The following is a 20,539-nucleotide window of genomic DNA, read 5'->3' on the forward strand; positions in this document are numbered from 1 at the left end:
CATAAGAGAGTTTCGTGTCAATGCTGAAGCAAGCAAGTTTATTTATTTATCGTCATTCTCATCAGAACTTTTTATATACCAATGCATAGTATAAATCTTTTAGGATATATATAGCATGTATCATTTCCCAAAATTATTTCAATCATGGAGACCGTTTTGCAAAAATACCTCAATAAACTAGAGTGCTATCTTGTGAAACTTCGATCTAAGGCATTTCTTACAATATGTTTTTAAATACCACTGTGAACTCTAGGTTTCTTATTGATAAAGCTCCTGTCCAGGGGCACCTGGGTGGCTCAGTCGGTTAAGCATCTGCCTTTAGCTCAGGTCATGATCCCCTCATGGGGCTCCCTGCTCAGTGGGGAGTCTGCTTCTCCCTCTGCCTCTCCCCCCTGCTCATGATCTCTCTCTCTCTCTCTCTCAAATAAATAAATAAAATCTTAAAAAAAAAACAAAAAGCTCCTGTCCAACCTTCTTATTTATCTCCCTCTGATTCTGGTAACTTCTAAATATTTGTTTGGGTGCTTATTTATTCAATGAATATGGATAAAATGCTTACTATATTCCAAGGACAATTGTGGGGTTTGGAGACACAGAAACAATTTTTTAAATGCCCCTTTCTTTATAGAACTTACATTCTAGTTAGAGGAGGTGTCAATTTACACACAAACAAATAAAATTTTGAGATTGCAGACACTGACAACTGCTAATGAAGAAAAGTAAAAACAAGATAATGAGCTAGAGAGTTTCTTAAGAATAAGAAGAGTGATTGTGGCATTTCAGAAAGGCAATCAGCAAGGTTTCTTTGAGAAGGTGGCATTAGAATGAAAGGAATATGAAATTAATCTTTCCCTTTACTAATTCTTTTATTCTTTGTATTACTTTTAATCAAAATAATACTTGTACCTGTTAAAAATATATAAATACTGAAGTGTATAATAAAAAAACAATTGCTGCTCTGACCTGCTCCATCCTAGCTCTACTTCCAGAAACATTCTCTTTTAATAGTTTATTATGGGGGTTTTTCTGACAATTACTTTTATATGGAAGCCATAGGTGGAGGTTGGCAGAGCAAATAGATGGAAAGATCCTGGGTTCCTCAATGATCTTGAAGCCATTATATCAGCTCTAAAGTTCCTTCTTTCATGCAAGAGAAAAATAAATCTGTCTTCCTTAAGCCTCTGGTATTTGGAGGTATCTATTACTTGTAACCAAACCCTATGGGATACAGGTTCCAATATTATATTCCCAGGCAACTCAAGGGAAAATATTCCTAACATGCAAGTCACATGCATTATTTTTTTGTATTTCTACAGAGATGAAACTCATGCTTCATTTTAGTTTGCTTCCTATTTGGATTGTGACTTTCCTGTACAGTTTTTTGTTTGTTTCCCCTTTTCTAATTCTCTTTTCTGTTTTCTTAAAAGAGAAGAAACATGCCTGCTTCGCCCTGTCATTCATGACATCAGCTCTTAACCCATTGGTCTAATCTTAATCTATTTCTTTCCTCCTAGAGTCATGCTTCCAGGGGGATTCAGAAGCTTTCAGCTCAACTGTCATGCTGCAGTGTCTTTTCCCTAGACTCTCAGTTTAGTTCCACAGTTTCTTTTATGACCATTTTTTTCTTTCATGGATATTTCCCCTTATTTTTCCAGAGTACGCCATAATTTTCTAAGCAAGAGTGCCTGCAAGTAAATGTTCCAATTCCTTATATGTTTGAAAATACCTTTTTTCCCTTCATATTTTGATTGGTTCTAATTTTTTCCCCAGAACTTTGCAGGCTTTGTATTGCTCTATTATCTTCAAGATCCCATACATTTAAGATTGCCACCTGTCAGCCTAATTCTTGTTTCTTTCTTTTTTACCTAGATTTTCTCTCTGGAAGCTTCTCAGACATACTGGTTAATCCTGATATCTGAAGTGTCACGAAGCTGTTTAGACATGTAGGTCTTTTTGCAATCATTCATCTCAACATTGGGTGGGATTTTTCAAGAACAAAGACTTGTGTCTTTCTATTCAGCTCTAGATATTTTTCTTCTCTTGTTTTGATCATTTCCTTTCCTCTGTTCTGTCTTTCAAGCACATCCATTAGTGAGGGTGAAATATCTGGATAGACATTCTGTATTTGCTAACTATGAACTGAAGTTCCTTTAGAGTTTTTCCTAGCAGGTCGGTTCTTTGCATTGTCACTGTCCCTGCTCCAGTGTCCTGGGTTGGCATTTTCTCAACTGAAAAAAGAAAAAAGTCATCAACAGGCTTCTATTCTTCTATATTTCAGAAATTTGTTGAAATAACTCATCTACCAATGGCATCCCTCCTTTTCTTTTGGTTGATTCCTTGGTCTTTCCCATATTTGATTTTATTTCTGGATCTTTGTGTTCAGTCTGCCATCTTGTTAGAATGCTTGAAGTTTACCTTGGGTGACACAGTTGAAACACGACCCCTGCACCAATTTCTCGGCCGTGCTATTTTTAAATATAAGACTATGTTGTACAACTTAAGTAACACCAAAACACAAGTTTAAGTATTTTATTATGAGAAAACAGGATACAAAGGGCAAAATATACCCAGGTTTTCTTTTCTTTAAAAAAACAAAATGAACAGAGTGCTATTCTTCTTCTTCTGTTGTTATTTTTCATTTTCATGTAGAATGTAGCTCTTGCTATATAGCTTTAAAAACATTTTTTTTCATTTAGGTGATTTCGTAAAAGCTTCTCTGTACAAAAACTTAAATGATTTTCAGTAGCAATTTTCCCCATGTCCTTGGACCAATTTCTGATTCTTTTAAGACATGTTACCCACTGTGATATTAACGTATTACTATAAGAGTTGTAACAGCAGGAGACAGCTTTTTTCTTCCTCAGGAGAGATAGAAGGGATATGAGCCTACACTTTGTATGAGAATTTTCTTGACATCTAACTTATACTTTTGGCAGTATAAGTGCTATATAGTAACATTTCTCCACTTTAGCAGGCTTCTTCTAATGAACTCAGGGATATGTAAGCAAAACTCATTCCTCTATACCTATAACTCTCTTAACTAGTTGTTTATAGATAACTGAAATATATTTATTCAATAAATATTTGGGCTGAGCACTGTATTTTGTCCAGGGATACCACAGTAAATAAGAGATCATGCCCTTCAGGGGCTATTATGTCTAATGAGGAAATACAATTAAATAAACAGTAAATTTCCCCCCCAAAAATGTGGTCATTGCTATTGTAGAGTAACCATAAGATCCCATAAAAACAAATAAAAGTGAACCCCATGGAGGCGGGGCGGGGGGAGTATTAGGTGAGAGATGGCTTCCCGAGGAGGTGATTCGGAGATGAGTGATCCTCAAAGGACCAGGACAAATTAGCCAAGGGAAGGAAGTTGAGACAGATGGGGTAAAAGGAACATTCCAGGTGTTCGGAGCAATATGTGTGAAGGCCAGGAGGCAGGACCAGTTATGAACAACTAACAAAGATGGTAAGAGATGAAACTGGAGAAGGAAGCAAAGACTAGATTCAAAACTATTTCCAGTATTCCATATCAAAGAATATGGACTCCTTCCTGAAACAAGCATCAAAAATTATGATCAGTAGAGGAGCAAATCCTTCCACACTTGCCTGGAGCAAGTTCTGGTTTGGGGTTTGTTTGTTTTATTCATAGATGAAGTAATAATATAACAGGCTTTCATTACAGGTTTACTGTGTGTAAGATACCGTATTTGGCAGGTAGGAAATGAAAGCATTCAACCTCAGGAATCAGTGTGAGAACAGAGCAGGTTATTTGGGGGTGCTGTGTCTTCTGGAAGAAGGAACATGGATAGGAGGAGTTCAGGGTGGTAGAAGATAAAACTGAAAAGTTACATTACAGCTTAATCACAGTAAGGATCTGGACTTTAAATAATGAATATGCTATCCACATTTTTTTGAATAAGGAAGAAAATGGACTACATGTGCGTTTTACCCAAAATGTGTATTCCTAAGCTTTACTCTAGTGCACAAGTCAGGAAATATATCACTTGGCTTGAAGCAATTTAAGTTCTACTTCTCTTTTAGTTAATGAAGGACCCAGGTTATCTAAACGAGCCTCGCAGGATTGTTTTAAATATTGGTGTTGGAGATCACTGCTCAACAACCTCTCTGAATGCAAATTGAACATTTATTTAAACTTGCCCTCAAGGAGCCCACCGTCCAAAGTTCCAACCAAAAGCAGCTTTTGTAAGCCCCCATCATATTTATCTCTATTGCTCAATGACAGTAAAAATTGAATAGCTATCAAATTTCATGGTAGTCCCAGGGCTCCCTCTACGTTTCTCCATCCTTTTGTCTGGGCTTTGCATTTAGTAATCAAGTTAAGTTTAAGCCAGTGGGTTAAGTCAACCCACATTCCTTCTCCCACAGAAACTACTGAGACATCGTTTATCTTCTAAAAACCAGAAAGCCCTTTCTACCTCCTTTGTTCAAACAGGAGCCGATCTAGGTTGTGTGGACATGAACTTTATTCATTTGGGGGAGGGGAGGGACTCTTTAAGAAAATCCAGTACAAAATTACATACAGATTCCTAGCTTTTCTCATTGGGAGAACTTGGAAGGGATCCTTACAAATAAAAGGCCAAGCTTTATTAGCTTCATGGTAAATTCTCCTCTCATGAAGAGCAAATATAAAAACATGCAATGTACTCTCAAGAGTTATCAATAGAATTTACACCTACAATGGCTGTTTGGTCTAAGAAATATATCAGAAACATGGAAACTCCATTAAAAGCCCCTGCTTTCTGCTATAATCATCCACATTTGCCAAAACCACTAGGAGCAGTTCTCATCTGAATATTCAATCAACAGGGAAATTTTTGTGCATGGGCTGTCCTGTGTCTCTCTCCTCCTGTCTTTTAGCAATTTTACTGATTCTAGATTCCAAACGCTGACACTTTAGCAATGAACCTTTGCTTCATATCTGCCCTTTCAATAAGTTCCACCCAGAGAGCTAGGCCATTTTCAAATGTTGGCACCCATATAGCTAGGATAATAAGGTAGATGAGATGTGTTTTATCAGGTAGAAAAAAACAAGAGCAAAAAAAAACCACGCTGCTTTGGGGCAGCGTCCTTAAAAGTCTGGTTCTGACGCCAATATTGGCTGCTACATTTAGCTGCTTAGTTCCGTGGAAACCAGTTGTATGACTCTGCAGATAAAAGGCTGTAGACCTCTGGAATAGAGGCAAGTAGCACCTCATTATACAAATAGAAGCAACTCAACTATGCATGCCCTCAAACTGAGCTCAGTGTTCTGCTGCATTTCAAAAATATCCATCTGTTCCAAGAGAAGAAACAGGAAGTTTTGTTAATTATCTCTCACAACCCACTAGTTAGTTTCCAGAAAAATCACTAAAGCCATCTTTCCTGAATAAATTTAACAAGTAAGTTACAAGATGCAGCACAGTAGATAAACCTTACATTACTCCTTTTAAATGAACCAAATCTATCAGTTGGCCAATGGCACACTCACTGCCTCTAAGTCCCTTCCCGTGTCCTCAGCACTCAATGGACATTATTATTTTCTGTACAGAACTTTTTTTCATATGACAATATTGGTTAATAAAGCAGTATTACACTAGATATATGCAGAACACTGGATACTACACAAGCTCTTGAGAGATATTTTCTGATTTATTTGCTTTAAGCACAATTTTGTTTCAGGATTCCATTAAAATACCTCACAAACGTTCACTCTATTTGACAAAATAAATTCCTGGGAAATATTTTCTTGTTGGTTATTAGCTAATTTAAATAGGTGTCTCTAAAACTTCTTCCCCAGTCCAATTATGTCGCGTTGACGAAGTTCCATGCCGGAGTGCTATAACGGTATTAAGGATACACATGCCCAGTTGGACTCCTGCCATCGTTCTATAAATCATTGCCAATTATGCCAATAAAGCAGCCTGGGCAATGATTGATTTCTTAGTTATGCAGTCAGCTGTTCTTCAACACTTTGTTTTCCTTCAAATGTCTCAACCGTGGACTCATTTCCTGAAATTGTGATGGTTTACATACCCCCCCCCAAAAGAGACATTTGTACACATCTGTTGGTGAAAAAAAGAGTTTAGAAATTCAGTGAAACCTCAGTAATTCCATCTAACTGTTGGGAAGGATAATCCAAATTTGTGAAAACTCTGGATGGTGAAAGATTTTTTTTTTAATAGAAAGTAGTTTTTTTCTACTTTTATATCTCTATAACAATTCAAATTAATCTAACAAAGAATCGCTTTTTGAAATACTCAGTCTGTGAAATGTATGTAAGTCTATAAAACTGTAACAAATATTTAGCATTATCGTGACAGTTTCCTGTTAGCTAGGCTTACTTCTTCAGCAGCAAAGAGAAGCATAATATTATGGAAACTTTGAAGCAATCGGCTTTTATTTTTGGTAGAATCTATTATTTGCCAAAACTTAAATGTGTTTTTGATCAAATGTCATGGGTCAAGCCTGAATATTTGATATTTATTCAGATATTAAACACTAGACCCGGCTGGAAAACAAAGTGATAGAGCAGAAAGTGCATAGACCCTGAAGCCAAAAAGACTTGGATTCAAATCCCAGCTCTAGCCTTCACTAGTCTATAGGATTTATCTGTTAATTCAGTCAAAAAATATGTATTATACAGCGACTCTGGCTGCAGATACAGTGGGGGTAACAAGACTAAAGTCCCCATTTTGCGAAGGCAAAATCCTCTGGGTTAAATTCCCTCTGGTAGGGAAAAGAAAATTTTCAAGTAAAGGAAGAAAATAATTTCAAATAACATTAAATCTGTACAGAGTGAGTGGAGGGAGGCTGCAGTGGGGTAGCATGTTTAGGTAGTAAGGGAAGGCCTCAAGGAGCAGGGCACGGCCCAGGGAAGATCTGAATGACACAGGGGGCCAGGCATGCAAAGCCTGGGGTGGAGAAGATTATTCAAAGCAAAGGGAACAGCACGGGATCCTGAGTTGAAGCCAGTTTGGTGAGTTGACAGAAAAGAAATAAGGCCAGGCACTTGCTCTCTGAGTGACAACTGTCTTCCATTGTGAGAAGGAAATAGCAACAATGCCAATTTGGCAGAATTAGCATAGAGATTTTATTTGCAAAATCCCCCAGGAACGCCTAGCACACCTTAGACACTCAAAAAAACATAAATGTTATTAGCACGATCATTACCTTTTGGGGGCACTGAAATCCTGTAACTAATTCAATATCTACAAAACCAAAAGAGGTTCACCACTCAGAATTACAGATAATTTCCAAATAATAACAGTGAGCTGTGTTTGTCTAAAGTGCCCAAACTGAGTTTTGCCTGATCTCCTCATAGAAGCAGACATTCGTATTTAATTTTAAATACCCATGAATAGGGGTGCCTGGGTGGCTCAGTTGTTAAGTGTCTGCCTTTGGTCAGATCATGATCCCAGGGTCCTGGGATCGAGCCCCGCCTGCTTCTCCCTCTCACACTCCCCCTGCTTGTGTTCCCTCTCTTGCTGTCTCACTCTCTGTCAAATGAATAAACAAAATCTTAAATAAATAAATACCCATGAATATGTCTTTCATTTTAAATACCCTTGAATATTTGTCTGCTGTGTTCAAAATATTTTAATAAAAACCAGCTTTGAAAGGTGTTCTACAAATCTTTTGGGTGTGCAGTGAAAATTGATATTGATAAAGTGGCAATGTGACTATCCGGGTCACTTACAAATACGCATATCTTCTGCATTATGAATATGCAAATGTTCAAGCATATAGACTGTGTCAGAACTGTCGCACCACTGTGACTAGACTGAAGTGTTCATAATACACTTTCTAAAATAGCCGCTTAAAACGGTTAATTGTACTAAGCATAATCAAATGCATAAGCATCCCTCTTAACACTGAACTTTAAGTCACCCCCGGGTGATAACCGACTCAATCATATTACTTCATAATTATTACCCTAATATTTACTGAGGCCTAAGCTACAGAATTCTTCCAAACAATAAAAACGTCTGCACACCAAGAAAGCTGCTTTCAAATACAAGTCAAATAGACAACACCTTGTTGTACAAGAGAAAAAGCAAATAATTCAGTAAGTAATTCTAATTCAGTAAGAAATATTACCAATTAAAAGAAGCTATCTTCTTTATTTAAAAATGCTAATTGTCTAGAGATTAAATGAAAACTTGACAACATGCATTACCTTCTCTATTTAGGTTCTTTGAGACTCAAAAGCCACAGAGAAAATAAATAATCTCAGTTCCACTTAAAAATCTTTGTCTTAAAATCAAAGGTTTTCCTGGTGCTTCCATGTGTTTAGAATAGTAATTATTAACGGCATCCTTTCCCCAGTGGCAATATTTGGGTTAGCAACAGTCACTATCAAGATCTGGAGCCCTTGCCGGTGCCATGAAATTTACACTCAGATTGTGCCACTTAATGACGCTGAAGATTCCTATCTGACTTTTGTCTTAGTTCTAGATTTGAATAGCATTTCTAAGAAGATAACAAAAGGATGTCTGTAAATCAAGACATCCTCCTGAAGGAGTTCGTCTTTATACTAAAAAGAAGTAGTAAGCAGATAGTCATGATTAAGTAAGGTCCTTCCAGGCTACCAACTGGCTGCCGGCAATTCCGTGTCCATAGGCTCTCAGGTAGTTAAATCCAATGTGCAAAATGTCATCTTAAAACACCAGAGCTTGGTAGGAAAATTGTAAAACCCACAAAGGGAGAAATCACGATAATACAGGATGTCTCTGTTCATTCTTAATGGACTCCTATTACTCAAACAGACCATGCGACTTTAGAGAGTCTTTGTCTGCATTACATTGCAGAATGGTTGCAACATACTACAGATGCCATGGAAAGCAAAGATGGACTGTTGTTGTTGTTTTTTCAAGCTGAAAACATGTAATGGTTGCCTAGTACAGAGATAAAAATTTGGCTGATGAAGTGACCCAAATTGACTTGTAAACTCTTGAAAACAAACAACTTTTCATTACACATCTCATTTCTCATCTTTAAGCTTTGACAGTGAGCATTCTTTCTTTGGAGAGCCAGTCTGATGAAGAAAGCTTTTACTGCCCCATTTCATGAAAACCATTGTTTGTGTTTCTGAGTTCAGTGAAAGTCAAAATGAGCAGGAGAGCAGGAAGAGTTAACATGCCAGTTCCAAAGATTCTCTAGAGATTATTAATCAGTTAGATGAGAGCACTGCCTGTTCTCCATGGAATCTTTTTTCTTATAAGTGAAGCAAGTCTGGCATTGCCGGCAAATGTCAATGCCATGCAGAGAGAATAGATAAATTTAGAACAAATGATTTCCCAGTTAAATAGGGACCAACAGTGAGTTTATAATAAAACAATTTGCACACAGTTCGGAATATGACAATGGTAATTGTTCTTATGTTGAAAACAAATCTCTACTGATGTGTGCTTGTGGCAGAGCACAGCATATCCTAATATGTCCTTCCTACATCTATATATGGGACCAGGAAGGCCATTCAGTATTTATAACACTTGCCCAGCTTAGACAAGATCATAACACATTGGGAGGCAAGATGACACACAAGAGTTTTCAAACCCTTACTTTGAGCTGGAAATATAGTACTCAATACCAAACATTTGAGAGCAGACAAAGAATGGAATGTCCTTTCATCTTCAGCTTGTGGTTGATGTTCCTGTTATCTGGAACTTCTGAAGATGTTTTAATCCTGCTAGGGCACTGACTCTCAACCTGGCTGCACAATGAAACCAACTGAGGAGCTTAATAAACTGATGTCTGGAATCTACCTCCAGAGACTCTGATTTAAGTGATTTGGGGTGTGGCCAGGCATTGGAATTTTTAAAAGCTCTCCCAGGTGATTTTAAAGAGCAGACATGGTTCGGAAATTCTGTTGGAAAAAAAAAAAAAAGAAAATTATCAGATGACATTTTGCCATTTATGGCTATGAAAGTTAAATCTACCTAAATAGTTCATATCCCATTTTTACTAGCATCCTAACAATCATCCAAATCATCATAGAAAATATGAATAATATAATATCTGAACTAGAAGGGACCCAAGAGATAATTTAGTCCACAGATTCTCCAACCAGGGGTTCTCGGGTTCCTGGGAGTCCTTTAAGTAGTATGTCAACCCCTAGAAATTGCAGCTAAGGACATTTTTTTAGAAGAGTATCCATCAGCTTCTAAAAGGAGGCTGGAGCCAAAAAGGTTAAGAACCATTTATGTAGTCTAACTCCCTCAATTTGCAGACAATGAAATTGAAGACCAACATGCAAACAGAAAAGAATATATTCTTCATCATCCCTCCAAGACATCACAGAACCAAGCCCATGACAGCCCATATGTTCTTGCACAAAACTGATTGAAATCCCAAACCAAAAAGGGACTCCCCCAAATAGACTGACATTTTGACTAAATGAGGATTTCAACCAAGTAGCTGAAGTGTCCAGAACTGCAGAAGTGGTCATATTTTTGAAGATCTTCTTAAACTGCACAGAGAAAAGTTCCACAGAATGGGGCCCCTGGCTGAGAACACTCCCCTCAAGGATTTCTCAGATTAAATATGAAGTCAGGAAGTGAGCAAATGTTAGCCAAGCCCAAGCAGAGATTATGTAGTGCCCCACATGTAGTGTTGTAACCTCAATCTGATTTCTCCAAAGTTTGTATCATGTTTAATTTATACTGTTCCATAACCTTAATAAAATGTGGTTCCTATGTATATTCATTGCTATGACCTCATTTGAGTCCACAACCATTCATGAGAAAAAGATTCTTCTCTAAGAGAGGTTACTGATATGTCTGCATATCACTTACACACGCATTACAACTTTGGGTGGTAAAAACTAGAGGCTTTCTCTATAACAAACACCCAGCTCTAGGCAGAGTCACCATAGAAGGTAGAACTTTGTGTGACATTTTTTTGTCTTTAGCTGTTGCTGAGACTATTGGGAATTACTCTAATATCTAATTTCTTCAATTTTCCTATTGTGGCATATGCTGGCAGGATTTCTAATTGTGGCATATGTTGGAGTTCCCCCTGGTAAAATACACATAATATTAAATATATAACATTAAAACTATTCTTCACTCAGTATCAATATACCAGAAATCTATCAGGTGAGACAGGTATAAGTTAGTAAGTTTGAAGGTTGGAGTCAAACCTGTGTCCACCTGACTCCTATAGATATTTTGATATAGTTATGACTATGAGACACTGCAATGGACATGGGTTTGGGGATCATATTTATGTTTAAATCTCAGTCCTACTATGGAGCGCCTGGGTGGTTCAGTCAGTTAAGCATCAGACTCTTGGTTTCAATTCAGATCATGATCTTCAGGTCATGAGATCAAGTCCTGCGTTGGGCTCCATGCTGAGTGCAGAGTCTGCTTGAGATTCTCTCCCCCTCTGCCCCTCCGCCCTTCATAAAATGAATAAAATCCTTAAAAAAATAAATAAATCTCAGTCCTGCTCTTTATTGGCTGTGCTACTCTAGACAAAGTACTGTGTCTGTGAGAATCAATTTTGCTTCTATAAAATAGGATTAATTGCACCTCCATCAGAGGGTTGATATCAGGTAGAGGCACTACCTAATATAATGCCTTAAATATTATAGATACTCAGATGTGATTCACCTTCTCCCATTACCTTCTAAAGTTCACGTTCTTTCCACCAAACCAAGTGACTTTTCCGAAATTTTCCTATTCCTCTTCCTCACCACTAACTAAAACTGAGCATTTTGTTTTCATTCCTAAATCACAGCAGCCTCACTTAAATGGTCTTTGATTTCTTGATTGTCTTTTAGATAGCCTTTACATTTATTCACTGAAGCTTTTAAAATACGGTAGGGGAAGAAAGGGATAAAGAAAGGGGGGGGATAATCAGAAGGGGGAATGAAGCAAGAGAGACTATGGACTCTTAGAAACAAACTGAGGGCTTCAGAGGGAAGGGGGATAGGGGAATAGGATAGGCTGGTCATGGGTAGTAAGGAGGGCATGTATTGCATGGTGCACTGGGTGTTATATGCAACTAATGAATCATCGAACTTTACATCAAAAACCAGGGATGTACTGTATGGTGACTAACATAATAGAAAAAAATTTTTTANCTAATGAATCATCGAACTTTACATCAAAAACCAGGGATGTACTGTATGGTGACTAACATAATAAAAAAATTTTTTTTTNAACATAATAAAAAAATTTTTTTTTAAAAAGTCAGCACCTCTGTGCACAGAGTGTGCACCTCTTTGACATTTAAAAAAATTCTACCTGGAATTTATTAAAATTTACATTGATAATAAAAAAATACGAAGCAGAAAACATTGCATTAATGAATAAAAGATGTTGAATACTTTTGTTCCCATGTGCTTTGCATTCTCACTCCAATTGCAATAATAGGTCAAAAATTAATATCAGGAATTGAAAAAAGGAAAGGTGAAAAGAAAAAGAGCCAAATCTAAGGGAAAAAAATAAGACAAATTTAGGAGAGAAAGGGGCATTTTGGCACCTAGTCATAATCCTGGGCTGAGATTTATTTACAAAATGGTACCCAGTTTATTCACTCATTCATTAAGTATTCTCTGGAGAAAGCAAGTATTGAATGGAAGACTAAAAGATCAGAAGATGTCAATCGGTGAAGCAAAGGTAGGGAAAGGACCTCTGCTATGGGATAACAATCTAGGGTTGAGACTTGCTCAAGGGGCATTAAAGAGACTAATGTCTACCAGATGGTGTTTTAGAGTCCTACAAGGTAAAGTAGTAAAAGGACTTCAATGTCATGACCATGTCACATAGCCCTTGCACATTTTCCAAGCTTAGTAAGCATATCTAGTGACATAGGAAGAAATAATACTAGAAACAAAATGCTTCAAAAGTTCCCTAAGAACCTACAGAAAATCTAAAGAATAACCTAAAATAGACCCATTTTAAGTTTTCCTCTGCTTTTTTACATGTAGTCATTTCCCAATAATCTGCACAATGCTTTAGAATTTCAAACAAACCTCAGACTACACATAAAAAGAAGAGACAAGCCTATGTTTCAGTTTGGTGATTCCAGACTTGATGTGTAATTACTGCTCAGCATTCGACTGTTAAAGTCACTTGGATGTATTTCTCTCATCTTTTAATTTATCCATCATTTTTTTAGCAGCAGACTCAAAATTGTTTGCCAAAGCACATAGGATTTTTTTTCCCTAATTTTACATTGCTCCACCTGGCAAAGGGAGAAATTGGTTATCAACTACGTTATCCATAGCTCTTAAGGACCGGTCGTACCTTCCCAAGGATTCCCACTGCTGAATGTCCTACACTAGTAATTCTCTAGGCTGGAGACATTGCTTAGTCAGACTTCCGAATACTGTCAGTGCCTAGAACACTGTTGAAGGCTCATTTAAACTTATAAAATAAGACTTCACATGAATGATTCTGTGTTTGCAGAGAAAAAGGAACTAAACATCATTTTCCTCTCTGCCTCAAGCCAAGGGTTGGCCACCAAGGGAAACTGGCCCTACTCGGTTTCCCTGGGAAATCTATGTATACAGCTTGAAGCCAAGGGAAATCACCTAATCCTAGCTAGTTAAGATCAAGTGCTATGTCCCTCCCCTGGGGGGAGCTAGCCTGCTGTACCTATGACCAAATACAGAGGGAAAGCTCCAATATTATTATAGGAATGTCTACTTCCTCCTTGTAGGTAGCAAAAATCAAGAGAGCAGGAACTGACTAACTAACCAAATACAATAAATAAATAAAAATATAAGTATAAATGTAAATGTAAATAAATAAATAATAGTTGCAAGAGTGAATGAGCAATGTATAAGTATAAATGTAAATGTAAATAAATAAATAATAGTTGCAAGAGTGAATGAGCAATGTTAAGTATGAAGGGAAGGAAGCTAGTGAGAAGAGGGAATAAGCAATGCAAAGCTCATGCAAAGCTCATGCAAATAGAAAGAGAGCGGACCAAGAGAGCGGACAGACACAGTGATACTTCCAGCAGCGTCAAGCTCTACTACTTTCTTCTCCTACTTAAACTACCGTGGGCACCTTTGCCAAAGTTGCTATCTCCTTCCCAAGTTGAACACAATTTATCCTAAAGGCGTCTTACTGGTTAATACATCTTTACAATAAACTCTCTGCAAAAGAGAACTGTAAAGAACTGGAGAAATAAATTGAAGTGGCTTCTGGTGGTGGCTGGGGATACCAGATTGACAGCGTTGGAAATAGATGGCTTCTCTTTCTCCCAAGAATAGATGCAGCCCGATAAACAGAAGTGTAGGATTTCCCCAACTGCTTCACCAGTATGCCTTAGCCCTGACAAAGTCATGGCTGCAAGAGAGAAAGGACAAGTCCCCTTTCCCAGCCAGTTCTCTGCTGACACTGCTCAGGAACTGCCCTTTAGTACCAAGGTGATAGGAGCGTTTTCCTTCCCACCTGCAAAACAGAGGCACCACTGGCTTATTTCCCTTGGAGCAGTGAACAGTCAAATCAGAGAGTGATAACTTTTGACTACCCTCAACTCCACTGGATTCAAAGCACTGAACTTGAAGTGAAAACCAACTTGAGTTTCCCATTACAATTTCCCATAGCCATCTAGTCCTCAAACGGTCCCCAGCACTAAATCAGGTAATGCAGTATAGTGTAGCTATTTTATCTGGTTCTCCCAAAGATATTTGAAATGAGCACTCTGCCATCCATGAAATCAAATGAATCTCAGGGACATTTCTATTTATGCAGTGTGAGGGGGATCTTTCAAAAGAGAAAGGAAAAGCATAAAAAAGGATGGAATGTTTCCAGGAGAACAAGTAATGTACATTTTCTTTTCCGAAAGAAAAGCAGCAAATATGTATGAAAAATTGAGGGGCATAAGTTAAAGTGGAGTCTTAACATCATTTATTTATGTACTGAACTTAAGAACCACTAAAGTCATCTTCATCACATAACCTTAAAATGAGCAGAGACCAATATAATACAGCTATCAGATTATCGTCAGATGTTAGAAAACATACGCTTTGTTTATCTTACACTTTCCTAAACAATCATGCACAGATTTCTTTTGTTCCAGGAGTCATTCAAGCATATAATAAGAGTTCCAGCAAGTTGAAACCTCTTGTATCTGGTTATTTTCAGGCAGTTGTAAACTTGCTGCCTCCCAGTCAGTAGTTTTCTTATGTTGTCAGCAAGGATTTAAAAAATGCCATCATCCCAATTCTTGTTACTAAAGAGCTGCTCTATCTTCAGTCCCTTCCATTAACCCTCATTAACAGTTTGCACTTACTTTTAAAATAATTTTAAACATCTCTGATGCTTTCAAGGTAAAAAGCACTTATGCTGCAGTGTGCAGCTCTCACTTCTTGCTCCCTTAGCTGTTACGATTTCTCACCCTGGCTTTTTTCTCTTGTACCTCGCAGCAAATCTTACCTACCATCAGCCTGATGAACCCGCAACTGGTTTTCCCATACATTTAAAACTTTGCCTTGTCTTTGCTCTTCTATTTGTTCATTCATTCTTTCTTTCACATAACAGACATTTCCATAACATCTCCTGCTGCCTTCACTTGTCCTACATACATGTTGGATCAAATTCAAGATAAAATGTTATGAGATTGAAAAGGCACTGGAACAGAAATCCTGGATCCTCATGTCAGCTCTGTCATCCATCAAGTATGTGACCTTGAGCCAGTCACTTTCCCTATATATACCTCTGTTAATAGGGACTGGGCTATGACATACCTAAAATCACATAGCCCTGAAATTCTACAATATCATTGTCACCCCAAGAATTAGTGCAAACAGACAAATCCATACCACAATATTAGTAACTTTGAGATACCAATTTCAAGATATTTACATTTTCAGTGGTTGAATACAGGGGCTCTCCTAAAGGGAAGTGAGGAAATTCTGCCTTTGGTATTTTGGGCACGTTAATGAGCCAGGGGAAGAGTATTTGAGCACAGAGTGCTCAAATTCCATTTAGGAGACTAGTCTTGACTATTAGTCTACTTGCTATCTGCAATTCATCTCCTGCCATTCTCCCTTAACCATTGATTTCCACATATCCCATGACTGCTCTCATCAATGTTATCAAATGACTTTCACAGAGTTAGATCCATGAGTCAACTGTTACTCCTCATCTGACTTAATTCATTGTCATCATTTGACATATGTGATCACTCCCTCCTTAATACACCTTCTCTGTTGGGCATCTATGACTCACCCACCTCTCTCCCTACCTCACTGGTCACTCCTCATTTTTCTTTGCTGATTTCTCTTCTGCACCCCAAGGCCCTAATGTTGGAGGGCTCCCAGCACTGAGTTGTTGGTCTTCTTTTCTATGTGCGTTCACTCCCTTGGTGACCTTATCCAATCCCTTGGTTTNCCAGCACTGAGTTGTTGGTCTTCTTTTCTATGTGCGTTCACTCCCTTGGTGACCTTATCCAATCCCTTGGTTTTAAACTCTATCTATATGCCAAAAACCCCAAGTTTATATCATCTTTAACCAAGACCTTTTTCCTGAACTCCAGATTGGTATATGCGGATGGCTAATAGACTTATAAAAAAAGTATCCTTCATGTTCTTGCCCAAACCTAATCCAGACAGTCCAGCTGATGGAAGCTCCATCTTTTCAGATGCTCTGTCAAAAAAGTCTTTGGGGCATTTTAGTCCCTTTATTTCTCTCATACCCTACATCTAATCCATTGGGATACTGGCTCTAGTTTAAAAATGTGTCAGAATTGAATTACTTCTTACCTCGACTGCCATCTCTCTCCTGGATCTTGTCCCTTAGAACCTGTTCTCAACACAGAAGTCAGAGTGGTCTTTTGAAACACTAATTTGAGCCCTCCATTGGATCACCAACATTTTCACAATGGCCTATAGACCCTACCTCATCTGGCCTCCATAACCCCTCTGATTTCACCTCCGATTGCTTCCTTCCTTGCTCACTCACTCCAGGCAAGCAGCGCTTCTCACACCACACACGACAGGCCTTGGTGTCAGCTCTTTTGCCCCCACATATCTTTGCATGGGCAATTTCCTCACCTCCTTCAATTTTTTTGCTCACTTCTCACCTTGTCAATGAAACTTGACCATCCTACCTCTATCAGGCCCTCCTGATCTCCCTTATCTGGATCTACCTTTTCTTTTTCCATAGCACTTACCACCTTCCCGTGTGCTATATNTGGCCTCCATAACCCCTCTGATTTCACCTCCGATTGCTTCCTTCCTTGCTCACTCACTCCAGTCAAGCAGCGCTTCTCACACCACACACGACAGGCCTTGGTGTCAGCTCTTTTGCCCCCACATATCTTTGCATGGGCAATTTCCTCACCTCCTTCAATTTTTTTGCTCACTTCTCACCTTGTCAATGAAACTTGACCATCCTACCTCTATCAGGCCCTCCTGATCTCCCTTATCTGGATCTACCTTTTCTTTTTCCATAGCACTTACCACCTTCCCATGTGCTATACAATTCACTAACCATATTTTTTGTTCATTTTCTGTCCTCCCAAGCTAGAACGTAAGCTATGGGAGGGGAGGAATTCTTTCCTGTTTGTTCATCCACATATCTCAAGTCCCTGGAATCATCTCAGGCCCCTCGTACGTGCTTTATATTCATCAAATAAATGTTGAATTAATAGATCACTGAGTGATGGGCGAGTAGGGGAGAGTGGATCTATAGCTACCAAATTACAATAGACATCACAAGAAGCTACATATAAAATAATAAGCTTAATTACAGCTTCATTCTAATTCTCCAATCAAAGCCCAATCCTGCTGTCCCTGCTTATCATTTGATAACCCTGATGGATGGAGAGTGTTTGGAGTTCACTTCTTCTCACTGTGGAGACCCTTGCTCTTTGCCCACCAGAATTCTCAGAACAAATCATAACCTTGGGCTGAAGAAACATGAAGAGTTCTGCATTCATTCTGGCAGACTTAGAATAGAGCCTATAAAATAACAATTTATATCTGCTGTAAGAAATATAAAAGAAAGGAGTAGTAATTAACAGGTCTTGCGATCAAAACCTGTGATAGACACTACCCTAAGGTTTCACAAGTATAAACTCATTTCTTCCCTGCAGTCACCCCTACCTCCTGACTTCACACCTCTCTCCCCGTCATTGGATATTATCCATTTGGATAAGAATCAGAAAGTAACAAAAGTGCAAAAGGGTCAGAAGGGAAGATACAAAATTAAAGAAATAGACCATGGCCTTTAATACCTCCAAGGAAAATGTTATCTGTTAAGCACAGCTGCCAGATCTCCATGAAACCAGGTTGAAAAACTGTTTATGTTGACACATTGAAGGTCAAATATTCAAGGGTAATTAGATTTCTCCAAGGTGAATCATGGAGATGGCCCAGTTAGAAGTAGATACAGAACTTCCACCGTCTGACCATAATCAGCACTGACATACTTAAGCACATTTCTAAGCATTTTTCCTTGTAGCTTCCTCAATTATTTTACATATTTTCTGTTACTAGTCTTTCACAAATTTCATTAGGATCACAAAAAAATTTACTAACTTACCCCTCCTCATCTATTACTTCTTTTTTTTTTTTTTTTGAGAGACAGAGGGAGCACCCATGAGTGGGTGTAAGGGCAGAGGGAGATAATCCTCAAGCAAACACCCCACACACCGAGCATGGAGCCTGACGTGGGACTCTATCTCATGACCCATGAGATCACAACCCAGGCGGAAACCAAGAGTCAGACGCTAAACTGACTGAGCCACCCACATGCCCCTCAGTATTATTTCAAGTAGCTTTTTATTACCCTACTTTTCCATCCCCATAAATACAAGAAAAAAATTGTTATTTCAACTGACTTCTTTGATGCCACCCTATACCTGCTTTCAATCATGTTAACCTTCTCAAGGTTGAAGACCTTCACTTGCTCAGATATTTTCATCAACTCATTCAGCATACATTTGTTGGATTGCGATGACAGTGCTAAGCAAAAAGAGGCATAATCCACAGTCCCTCAGTCAGAGAATTTAGTGTCTAATAGTAAAGGAGAAACCAATACACTGAAGTAGCTTCCTATAAGAGCCTCAATGCCCATAAATAGAGGATTAGATAAATAAGACATTTATGTTCATGAAATGGAATACTACAATTTAAATGAATAAATTAATTTAAAAATAGTAAAATGGCTAGTTTTTAAAATATATTGAATGAAAAAGCAAATTTTCAAAAGATATATGCAATAATTACATTATCTTTAGCAAAAGAGATTACAAACTGACATTATGTATTGCTTGCAAATACACAGTGTGTAACAAAAAATAAAAAACAGAGATTGAGAGGTTAGGTACCAAATTTAGATTAGTGGTTACCCCTGGAGAAGGAGAAGGTGAAAGGGATTGGAAAACGTGCAATGTAAACCTCAACTTGATTGGTAAGGTGCTATTTCTTTATTTAAAGAAAAATATTTGAAACCAGGAATTTTAAATGGTAAATTTTGTTAATTTGGGGTAGTAAGATATATGGTATTTTTCTATATTTTAATGATTTTCCCCAAACGTCTGCCAAATTCATAAATGAGCGAGAGGAGAGAGGGAAAGGTGTCACACTGAAAACACCATTCACAATAAATAGGAAGTGACAAAGGCTACAGAGAACATACGAGACATATAAGCAAGTGTGAGCAAGGGAGCAGCACTAAGAAGGGCTGTGAGGTTACAACGGGGAGAGACCAGTGGATGGGAGTGTTCCTAGAAGTCTTCCTCAAAATCTTAGACTGGAGTCAGGCTTCAAGAATAACCAAAAGTCATACAGACTGAGGTGAGCAAAAAGGATATTCCTAGAAGGAGGAATGGTAGAAGGAAAGACAAAGCTATGGGAAATATGGAGCGTTCAGCAGACAGAGCCTCAGGAGACAGTCTTGAGCTTGAATTTTTACTCTGCTATTTACTAGTTTAGTGACCTTGGGAGGGTCCCTTAATCTCCCCAAAATTGTTTCTTCAACTTGAACACAGGATGATAATATCTTCCTGGCTGCCGGATTGCACAGGCTAGAGAAAGTATGTTCAAAGATGCCTGCACGTAGTGATATAGTAATGCTCACAAACGAAGATTATGATTGATTATCCCACGGGATGAAGACTCAGGTCTCCTGATGCCGGAGTCAGTGATCTTTTCATAACACCACATGCTGATTTTGCAATTTAGCATGACCCTATATTCGTGTGGCCAAAACTTTCACGGTAATGAAGCGAGATACCTCAGTAGTCCTGGACAGCTCACTGGATCTCAGTTATAAATTATGCCTCTTTAAAACAGCATGGAAGTTCCTCAAGAAATTAAAAATAGAACCACCATATGATCCAGCAATTCCACTTCTGGGTATTTATCCAAAGAAAATCAAAACACTAACCAAGAAAGATACATGCACCCTCATGTTCACTGCAGCATTATTTATAATAGCCAAGACACAGGAGCAACCTAAGTGTCCATCAATGGATGAATGGGTAAAGAAATTGCAGTGTATATATAGTTGACCCTTGAACAACATAGGTTTGAACTGATCGGGTCCATTTACACATAATTTTTTTT

General features: G+C 38.2%; 1 long non-coding RNA gene across 1 annotated transcript; it reads right to left on the minus strand.

The window, feature by feature from the left end:
• Positions 1-12,208: 12,208 nt before the first annotated feature.
• LOC117801007 lies at positions 12,209-20,323 on the minus strand. The gene is made up of 3 exons (XR_004623296.1): positions 17,432-20,323; positions 16,412-17,142; positions 12,209-16,337 (listed from the first exon to the last, which is right to left on the minus strand). It is a non-coding gene; the product is annotated as an uncharacterized LOC117801007 (long non-coding RNA).
• Positions 20,324-20,539: the final 216 nt, after the last annotated feature.

The sequence above is a fragment of the Ailuropoda melanoleuca genome, chromosome 2 (assembly GCF_002007445.2).
Source record: "Ailuropoda melanoleuca isolate Jingjing chromosome 2, ASM200744v2, whole genome shotgun sequence".
Classification (NCBI taxonomy): domain Eukaryota; kingdom Metazoa; phylum Chordata; class Mammalia; order Carnivora; family Ursidae; genus Ailuropoda; species Ailuropoda melanoleuca.